Genomic DNA, 10586 nt, shown 5'->3' with positions numbered 1-10586 from the left:
CCGGGGGCCGGCCGGAGGGGAGGATGGGCAGGGAGGGGGTGTCAGGCGCAGCGCGCTCGCTACGCCCTCACCAAAGCCCCGCCCGCCACGCCCCGCCGCGCCGCCGAGGCTCCGCGGGGTGGCCTCGAGAAATTGAGATGGAAATGTCTTATTTCTTTGGCGTTATCTGCCATGCCTTCTGGACAGTATCGGCCTCTCTCCCTCTCTCGCCCCTCACCCCTCTCCCTCTCTCTCACTTGGCCCGGGCTGCTCCACCCCTTTTCTCGACGTCTCTGCCTTTTCGCAGCGGCTATCTCGCATTCTTGCCTGAAAAATGTTGCTCTATTTCACCCCGGCGAGGAAAATATCCGCTGTTTATGTTAATTATTTGCCCAAAGCCGTCTTCCGCCTGAAGGGGGCGATGTTAAAAAAAAAGAAGAAGGGAGCAAAGTAGCAAACAACAAAAAATAACGGAGAATAATGACTTTGTAACCACAGGAAAAGATTTTTGTTAGTGTTGACCCCCCAAAAATATTATTTTCGCTCGCATACATTAAATTCCTCTAGATTTCGTGTTGTTATGGGGGTTGGTCCACAGAGCCCTTCCTTCATTTTGCTTATACTGTACCGGACACAGGCGTTCGCCCGGGTTGCATATACTCGCACGGGGCCATAAGGTGCAACGGCGATCTAGGGTAGGCAAGCCCGCACGCCTGCATGCGGTACAGTGTGAGGAAATTACAGGAAGGGGCAGGGTGGTCCACAGACCCCTACCTTTCTTTTGCTTATACTGTACCGCATGCAAGCGTGCGGGCGGGCTTGCCTACCGTCGCTCACCGCGGCGCCTTATGGCCCCGTGCGAGTATGCAACCCGTCCGCACGCCTGCCTGCATCTGTGCATGCGGTACAGTATAAGCAAAATAAAGGAAGGGGTCTGTGAACCACCCTGTATACAGTCACCGTACATACCTGTGAAACTTTGTTGAAATGTCTGATGGGTTGCAGTCACCGAGGAGGCTCTCGAACAAACAGGTTGGCGTTTGCTGCGGACACGAAAGAATACCATTCTTTAAAAAGACTAAATTTGTTGTATGATAACGGTCAAACGGTCAGCAAAATGAATACTTCAGTCAGCCTACTGTTATAGCTTTCGCATTATTATGGTCGTATGTAACTTGCCACACTCACCACCTGCCTATTGCTCAGCACCTTCACTCTGCCAGAGCGACAACGGCAACGACGTCCTGCCCCTTTGTCCCGGTCGGTGTCCTAGGAGGTGTCCTGGGGGTGTCCTGGGGGTGTCCTGGGGGTGTCCTGGGTGTGTCCGCTGTGCCTGGGCTGTGGTGTCTTGGCCACGTCCTGCGCGGCCCCGCTTCCATTTGAGAACACCCTGATCGGTGTCCTAGGTGATGTGCATGGCCCTGGTCGGTGTCCTCAGCGATGACCCTCGGCGATGTCCTCGGCGGTGTCCTCGCGCCTGCCGCACGTCCGGCCCGCGGCCCTCGGTCGCGCGGTCACCTGAGCACACACGCAGCCCAGAGACGTGTGAGTTGGAGCTCTGTGCCGTTGATCGCTACTTCCGCATACGGTCGGGCGGCCGCCGCCGGCCCGCCGGACACGAAGGCAGTGAGCTGGTGGGGGTACGGGGCGGGCCCGGGGGGAAAGGACGGGGAGGTAGAGGACGGAGGGAGGCAGCCGCGACCAGCGGCGAGCGAGCGGAGAGGAACAGGTCAAACAGGCGACGCTTAATTTTTCCTCCCTCCTTTTGTTCCTTTGTAATTAATCGGCGAGCGTACTGAGATGTTTGCGTTCGGACGCGGAGCCGCGCGGCGCGGCGCGGAGGGCAGCTGGGGTGTGTCCATGGGACGTCCGCAGGGACGACGGCGGCCGGCCGGCCGGGGGACAATGCGACAGTTAGGCACCGTGACTTCGCAACACGACCGCCGCAGCGCGGCGTCCGTGGGGACGGTGGTGTCGTCATAATCCGCAACAACCCGGACGGGCAGACTACACACGACAAGCAAGCGGTAAAAAAATCTAAATCGCTCTAAATGTGGCTTAATGCCAAATTTAGCACCTTACGTTTTTTTTTTTTCTGCACCAGGTTTGGATTTTTTTTTCTCTGGTGGGCGTTGGAGCTGTGCTGATTGGTGGAAACGAAAAGTTAAACGGGTAGATCTAAACAGACCGCGGAGCCCCTGCGTGCAGTTGCAGAAGTGCGGGTGGTGGACAGGTCGCGAGCGTGCCCGAGCGCCTTGCGAGCTCAGGGTAGGCAGTGCCGCTGCGCACGGGCGCGGGCGGGCTGCCTGGGGCGCACGGCGGCGCTGGCAAGCAGCAGCCGCAGCCGCAGCGCGAGCAGCAAGAGCAAAGCAGGGCCCCTCGCAGCAATGCTTTAGCAGTGCGAATATAATGCGCCCAATAAATGACAACAATAACGAGCCAAGTTCCTCGCGTCGTGCACCGCCGCGCAGCAGCAGCAGCAGCAACACACGCAGGCGCGCGCGCGCACATGTCGACTTGCCGTTGTTGGCGTGTTATAATGACATGACACACGTAGTTGTTGTCTGGTGCGTCTTGACTTGCGGCGCCGCGCCGGGGCCGATCGCGTTCGTTATCCACACACGCGCCAGCGCACCGGCGGGGTGCGCCTGTCTGCCGTGCCTTTGTCCCTCCCCAACAACAACAAGTTCGCTTCCATCTCCACGACGTGCAGCCCACGCCAAAGCGGAAACGGCGCTTCGCGAAATCCCGACGCCAAAGTCACGGTGGCGGTGGCGGTGGGCCGCCAGTCGAGCGGAAAATTATTTCTGCCTGTCATTTCTGTGCGTGCGTGTCATAATGTCCGTTTAAAATGTAAAAAAGCACTTGATTTGACGACGCGTGTACATATACGTGTTCCAGGATCCCCGTTGCCCAGCTGCTTCTAACGGGACCCTGTGAAATAGCCTCCACCTCCGTCCGGCCTCAGCCCGCCGCTGGTCTACCCCCCCCCCCCCCCCCCCTTACCATACCACCTTGCCGTATTCCCATCCCGCAGGCCACCCTGCATCGCACGGCTGTCCGCGGGAAGACCGGGGACGAGGGGGTGCTGTCTTGTGCGAAAGTTGTACAATGATTGACAATCAAATAAAATCATATGATTTCTTTTGATTTTATTTTGATTTTTTTTTATTTTTATTTTGATTTTTTTCAAATGTTTAAAAATGATTTTTTAAACAAAATTTCCAGCTAGTCCACATTTTGAAATTTTGATTTTTGATTTCGGTTTGATTTTTTGATTTTGGTTTGATTTTTTTAATTTCATTTTGATTGTTTTGATTTCATTTTGATTTTTTGATTTTTTTTTATTTTTTAAAATCTGAAATTTGATTTTTTGGCACAAAAAGGCCTAAATTTCATGATATTTTCTTAATTTTTTGATTTTATTTTGATTTTTTTGGTTTTTTGATTTCTTGATTTTGATTTTGATTTTTTGATTTTTTTTGATTGCGTTTGATTTTTTTTGTGATTTTTTCGGCCTTGTACAATGATTTTCGAAGACAGCACCCCCTCGACCGGGGAAGACCTCAGGGAAAAAACAGAGCGAGAAACATGACGACAACCGTGAGGAGAAACGCCACACTATTCGCATTTGATAGAGTGCGCTAGGGACCTGTCGCGTCAGCGTTGTATTGTATGGGCACCTAAGTAGCCAAAGAAAATCTAAGCAACTGAAAATTCTACCATCTAAAACTTACAGCAACGCAACAAAAAAGAGAATTAAAATGCAGCTAAAACTTTACTGATGTTTGTGATTTTCATGAGACTTCTTGATCAAGTTGTATTTACTGTTGCGGCTGTTAAAAACAACAGCCTATGTGTAAAACGGTTGCGAACGGATACTAACACAAACAAATAATGAAATTCTTCAAAAATGTCACGTGCATTTGGTCGCACGTTGCACGGCTGCCGCGGCCGCCGTTGGGCGAGCATAGAGGGTTGCAAGAGCGCTGCTTTGGTGGGGCGGGGCGCGCGGCAGGACGGGGCAGCTGGGGAGCGTCTTCTCATTGTCTTACAGAGCGCGGCGCGGTGTGGCGCGGTGGCGCGGGGAAGGGTGCATCATCAAGGTGCGCTGGAGCCCATCAGCGCGCGTCCGTCTGTCCGATCCGTTGTCCGGCCTGTCCACCGGCCCATCGCGGCCGGACGCGCGGCCCCCTAATATCTCCCATTGTTTCAAAGGGTCAGCAGCTGACCCGCCGCTCTGAACTGTCCGGTCCGGCGGCCGCGGGGCTGCTGGACAATGGCCGGCCGAGGCCCACACCGGGCCACACTCTTTTGTTTCAGGGACATCATTTGCGTCGCGGACGCTGACCAGCCGGACACCACCGCGCGCCGCGCCGCCGCCGCCGGGCCGGACCGCGGAGGCCAACCCCTTTGCCCACCCGGCGGCTCATTACCAAACGGGCCGTTCCGCGGATAGAGAGAAGTCGGTGTGACGAGCGCAACGGCAAAACTCATTTAGGTCAGCCGCACTGCAACGTCATATCGTCCACGTCACCGACAACGACAACACTCGCAAGCGACCGGCTCCGTTCGCACCCAAAATGAAATGCACGAGGGGCAGCCCCCGCAATCGTAAGAAATCCAAAAATCGATTTTTCGATCGATTGCGTTAAATTTGAGTCGATCGTTGACATTTCGCTAATGTCGATTTGACCGCACATTTTCGCACCTGCTGTGTGCAACGCATGGGAGCGAAACAAAACACTAAATTCACTCGTATACACAGTAATAACGTACAAAACTAAAACTGCAACGGATAAAAAGTTCCTGGCTAACGAAACGATGACCCCTACAGGCGTGTGTCTCATGCGCCGCGGCGCGGAGAGGCGGCAGAGCACAGCAAGCAAGCTAGCAACTTGACTACTATATTCTCATCATCGCACCGTCTGTCCTGCTCTACCCCCCTCCCCCCTCCCCTTCCCCCCGGGTCCGTCCCCGCGCAGCGCGGAAAGGTTATTACTGAAACAAAAGACGCTGCAGCAGGTCGCGGCGCGGGGCGGCGCGGGGCGGCGCGCTGCAGCAGGTAACGCGCGCGGCCTCTGTCTCAGGTTCGTGTCCACCCCGCGCTACGCCACGCCACGCCGCGCCCCGCCAACCCTTTCCCTTCCGCTTTTGTCTCCCCGAGCGGCCGGCCGGCCCGGGCCACCCTCTGGCCAACTTGCCAAACTGGTTTGTCCACTGTGCACGCGGGATTTCGGGGGCCGGAGGGGTGTGTGTTAGGGGCTATCGCCGCCGTCCTGCGGCCGGCCCGCGCGTCGCAGGACGACGCAATGACCCGCGTGTCGGATGCCTCGCTCCGTCCGGCAGCAGCAGCGGCAGGACGCGTTTGCCGAGGATGAGCACGACGATGATGATGATGACGATGATTAGCAACACACACCGGGGGTTTCTTTTTAATTTTTTTTCTCTTTTGGTCTGCAGCGCTTTCAGCGCGGTGCAGATGTCGTCATTCCGCGTCGAACCGCTATGCGGCCGAGCGTCGCGTCTCTTTGCCGATGACCATAAAGCAGAGCGCTTCATGCTTGGCATTGCGAAGCGACAAAATGATCTTTTGTTTCCCCTCTCAGTCGCCTCCGAGATGTCGCAACAACGACGCCGCTGCATAAGACGGTCGCGGGCGGGAGGTCGCCGTGACGCGTACGGGCGTAAATGCATTTCTTCCCCCCCCCCTTTTTCAACGTTCATAAAACTCGTTTAGTCCGCGGGTATGCGATGCGCGTTGGAGGATGTCGTGCAAGGCCTTCCTTGTGCCGCTCCCTCCTCTCCTCTCCCCTCACCACTTCCCTTTTCCCTCCGTCGCAACGAAAACCAAACAGCAGCGTGACCCGGCCACTAAATCTCTGCCAAAAGCCGTAGTGGTGTGCGCAATGAAGGGTCAGCGCGTGATCCTCCGGAGCGCTGCGCCGGCACGCCCCCCCTCCGCCACGCCACGCCACGCCACGCCATGGGCAGCTGGCCGGTGGGCCGAGCGGAGCAATAGCACCCTTCGCCCCGGAGGCACGGCGAGCCCAAAGCCAAGGAGGGTGTCGTCCTGTCCACTCAATGGAAACACAGCGACGGGTATAAAGGGATGAGTAAAAGGGTTGTGTGCGTGCGTGCGTGTGTGCGTGTGTGTGTGTGAAAACCGGACTGACCGGTGTGCGAGTGAGACGGCAACACACGCCTATGGTCCCCTGACCCCTGGCGGAGCGGGAGAGGGGTGGAGAGGGAGTGAGAGGGAGAGAGGGGTGGTGTGTGTGGGGGTAGAGGCATATGGCCAGTGGCCTTGGGGCGACTCGCCGCCGCCCCGGGGACTGACCGCGCCTGCCCAGCGGGGCTTGGCCGCGTCGACCCTGACCAGCGCTTCCGATCTGACCTAGACCCCCGATGTCCGACTTGACTGACCAACCAAAAACATTTTCTAGTGTTGCTCAGCAGGATCAAGAAATGATGCTTCGAGTGCAAACCGCACGAGCGGGCGCAGGTACGGATCGGGCATATTCTTATCATCCCCAGCGGCAGCCTTATCAAAACCGATAGAGATCCGATCTCGGAAATAAAAACGGTCAGCCTTGAAGCTGGCGTGTGCAACACGGCGCGCCGTTCACAAGACGCGCGCTTTTGGGCACGCGGATCACTCCCTGCGCGTTCCCTATCCAAATGAACGGACCTCCCCCCCCCCTCCACTTCCTCTTCCTTTTCATTGCAGAGAGCGGTCATAACTGTTTACTGGCGGGCCGGCCGGGGGCGACGCCGACACATCTGGGGGGTGGCGGCGCGTGGCGTGGGCCGGGGTGGTGGTGCGGGGTGGTCGCGCTGCGTGCCGCGCTTTGTTTTTAGCAGCCGAGGTGATGGTCACGGTTTCCGGTCCGGACTTCGGACTCCCCATTAACCCTTGTTGTACGGCCCGGACGTATGGCCCACGGCGGGCCCGGCCGGCCGGCCTCCACCCGGGGTGCACCTGGCCGCCCGCTCCCGCTCACCCCTTCCCTCCCCACAACCCCTCGTCCACACGCTATACAAATAAAAGTGTTTGTGTGCGTGTGTGACGTTCCATCACTTACAAGTGTGTGACAAGTTAGAAGTGCACAATCATCAGCCCGGATACGTAGAGTGGCGAGGTAGATGGTATAGTCACACACGTTTGAATGAAATTGCCCATTTTTTCTCATTCGTCTTTGGCAGCCGGCTGCTTGAAAATGAAACGGATGAAACTTAAGAAATACGGAACTATTCCAAGTAAGAGACCATCGTTGGCGCGTCGCGGGCAACGAGGCGAGCGGACGGGCGAGCTCCAGGGGAAAGTGGTCCAGGGAATTAGACTGCGGCCAGGCGCCGAAATTGAAAGGGCGGCCGTGGGCGAGCGAGAGGGAGGAGGGCGGTTGGGAGGGAAGAGAGAAAGAAGAAGAAGAGAGGCTTTGGCCTCCGATAGCTGGCCGTCTGTTTCTTCCAGGGGTTTCATTGAATGGAAATAATTCGCGAAAAGAGAGTGGGAGAAAGGGCGAAGAAGGAGGAGGCGAGGCGGGCGCGGCAAGAATGTCGGGGAGGACAGCAAGCAAGGGCAAGGGGAGGCCGCAGCCAACCACCTTCAGGACGGCCAGAGCGCGAGCCCCGCGAGCACAAGGCGGACGGACGGACCCGACCAAACGGATGGACGGACGGGGAGGGATCTCCGAGATTGGATTATTTGCATAAAAACCTCTTATTAGGCCGGATTTATCAGCACGGTCAATATTAAATCTGGAAAGTGCTTTGATCGGCGCGCGCCGGTCGGCCGGATGCAGCCGCGGGATGAAAAGCCTCATCCTTCGGGACCGGCGATTAATTAGCGAAGGCCTCCGTGGCCCATCGCGTGGCCCACCATGTGGCCCACCATGTGGCCCACTGAGTGGCCCACCATGTGGCCCACCGAGTGGCCCACCGAGTGGCCCACCATGTGGCCCACCGAGTGGCCCACCGAGTGGCCCACCATGTGGCCCACCACGCGCACGGTGCGTTGTGTTCTGCTGTGCGTCGCGGCAAAGCGGATGCTCCATCGTTCATGCGGAATTATTATTATGAAAATGGCAGAAGAGGTGGTGGTGGCGGCGGCGTCGAGCGTCGAGAAAGAAGAAGCAGTCAGCAACCTAACCTGCCCCTCCCCCCCGCCCCTTTTCCTCCTCCAGGACAATTCATTCCGGTAACATTGTTGAACGCCGACGTCGACGTCGAGGCGGGTGGGGATGGGGGTGTGCATGGAAATTGGGGCCTACTTGAAGGGCAGAAAAGCCACTTAGAGCGGTCGTTTCAAGAAAAATATTCTAAATTTTAAAAGGAGAAAAAATACAAAGATTCTTTGAAGCCGTTCAAAATGGTCCTGATTGCAAAACAAGAGAGAGAAAAACTTACGGCTGTTAATGATTGCTCCGTTTCCTCCTCTCCTCTATCTCTCTCTCTTTTTTTAAATGTTTGCGAGGCGTCCCTTCGTAAATTTATCTCCGGGCGGCGTGGTGCGGGGCAGCCCCTGAGGTGCGTAGGAGTAGCTTCTTGTTGTCTTTTTGTTCCCCCACCCCTGCTCCGCCTGGCCGGCCCTTCCCTTTATACCCTTCTAATTATTCACTGCACGTTTAAGTCGCAGTAATTAATGTTCGAACGAAATAGGTGGATCTCCCTTTCTCCCTCTCTCTCTCTCTCTCTCTCTCTCGCTCTCTTTTTTCTCTCCCACTTTCTTCTCGCCTCCCGTCCCTTCTCTCTCCGCTCTCTGCTCGAGGGTGGGCCGCCCATTAGCAGCGACTCGGTCCGAGGTCCTCAGTCAGTCAGGTGACGCCCGCTCGCAAATATTCTCAAAAATACAAAAAGGGAAAGATAAGTGTTTTTAATTTTGTTACTTTAAATTTTCTTTTTCTCTCGACCGCTTCCCGAGCCCGCGAACTCTTCTGCTTCGTCACCGCAGCAAGGAGCTCCGGGCGGAGGCTGTCCGTCACTCCTACTTTTGTAATGTCCCTTTGAAGCGGCCACTCCTTGCGCCACCCTCTTCTTGTTTTTCCCTAATCACTTTCTTTCCATCGCGTTGCCTTCAATATAACGCGCGGCCTGCTTTTTCGCAAACTTACTTCGGGAAAGTTTAAGTGAAAAGTTGAATTAAATACATAAATTAGAGTGAAGTATTGAGGAGGCTAAGGTGAGGTGGCTGCTGGCACAGAACAGCAAGCGGTTCGCAGGGAAAGAAAGGAAGGGGGGGGGGGTGCGTGGGAGAGGTAGAGCGGGAGAGAGACCGTCCAGGCGAGGGGGAAGAAGGGGGAGGGGGATAGAAGGGCGAAAAGAAGAGGGAATCGGGGGTGGGATGAGTTCCGAAGGAGCTACTGCTTTTGGATAATGACGGCCATTAGAGACCTAAAACGGCCCAGAGCGTGGGGTGGCGGGGCGTGGCGGGGCGGCCGGCCGAGGGGCCCACAGCACCCCGCGAGCCCCCGGGGCGCCAACGCCCCCCGCAGCCCGCGCGGTCCGGACGGCGGCCCGCGTGGAATCACGCCACGAGAAAAAGTTGATCGGGTCGCTATTATGCGACGTCAACACGCGCACCAAGAGAGAAGAAAGTTTCTCCGCCGGCGGCTGCTGGGTGTCTCTCCCCAACCAACTCCCCATCGCTACCAACTGAGGGTGCTGTGGAGGCAAAACGAAACGGGAGACGGGAGTAAGACTATTTCACCAGTGAAAAGTGAAAAGGGCGTAAGTCCTCGGACCTTCTACTGGACTTACGATCTTTTCACTTTTTAAAACAGTGATTTGTAGAACCTCATTTTTCTTAAGTATGACGAGGAGCAGCAGCGCAAGTCACTCTGGCCCGGCGCCGCCGCTTCCCACGAATCGCAATAAAGGCGCGCCATGTTTGATTCGGCCGCCATCCCTCTCCCCCCACGCCACCCCCTCGACGCCCACCCCGTCCGTTTTTTCCACCCTCTTATTCCACCCCCTCCTCCCTCCCCCGCCCCGCGCGCGCGCGTTCTTCTTTTGTTTTATGGCTGAGCGGCTCTGATTGCGCGAACGCGCGGCTGCTGGCTGCTGCTCTGCTGCTACGCCGGGCCAAGCCTCCCTCGCAACACCCCCAACGAAACAACATATTTTTCACCCAGTAAAAATCACGCAAGAAATATTTTTTTGACCTCCGACCTGCGCGCAAATATTCTTTAAAAACAATCACGTTCGCAATTAAAAAAACAAAATCACACAAAAAGTTTGTGCTATTTATAAATTTTCCCAAATAATTGCCCGATAATTTTGTTAATTGGCACGGCACATTTCTGACCGTCTTCCACACGACGTCGTCGCTCACTTCAAAGACGGTGCGCGAGCGGGGCGGGGCGGGGCGGGGAGGGGCGGAGCGGCGGCCAGCATCCGGACGGGACGGCCAGAGGCGGAGGGAAATAACAAAGAGGAAGTGGGCGGCAGAGCGCCGGGGCCGTCGGGGCGGCATAACAGAGGAGGAGCAAGAATGTTCGCCATGAATTCTGTATACACTGGTCCTTTGAGATACACAAAGAAATTAGGGAAAGAAATGAAGATTTTCCCTGTCCATTCGCGCGAGAGAAGGAGGAGGTAGGGGGGGG

At 56.3% G+C, this 10586-nt stretch overlaps 1 long non-coding RNA gene across 1 annotated transcript in view; it reads right to left on the bottom strand.

Moving 5' to 3' along the window:
• LOC113205214 (uncharacterized) overlaps window positions 1–10586 on the bottom strand; it is a 71826-nt gene that overhangs the window by 6227 nt on the left and 55013 nt on the right. The window contains exons 3-4 of the long non-coding RNA XR_003303336.2: window positions 1168–1497; window positions 949–1022 (exon numbers count right to left, since the gene is read on the bottom strand). This is a non-coding gene — a long non-coding RNA (uncharacterized LOC113205214). The remainder of the gene's footprint in view (window positions 1–948; window positions 1023–1167; window positions 1498–10586) is intronic.

Source organism: Frankliniella occidentalis, unplaced genomic scaffold, assembly GCF_000697945.3.
Source record: "Frankliniella occidentalis isolate FOCC.00 unplaced genomic scaffold, Focc_3.1 Scaffold52, whole genome shotgun sequence".
Taxonomy (NCBI): Eukaryota; Metazoa; Arthropoda; class Insecta; order Thysanoptera; family Thripidae; genus Frankliniella; species Frankliniella occidentalis.
Note: the sequence above shows the minus strand (reverse complement) of the source record. Positions and strands in the feature narration are given on the sequence as shown.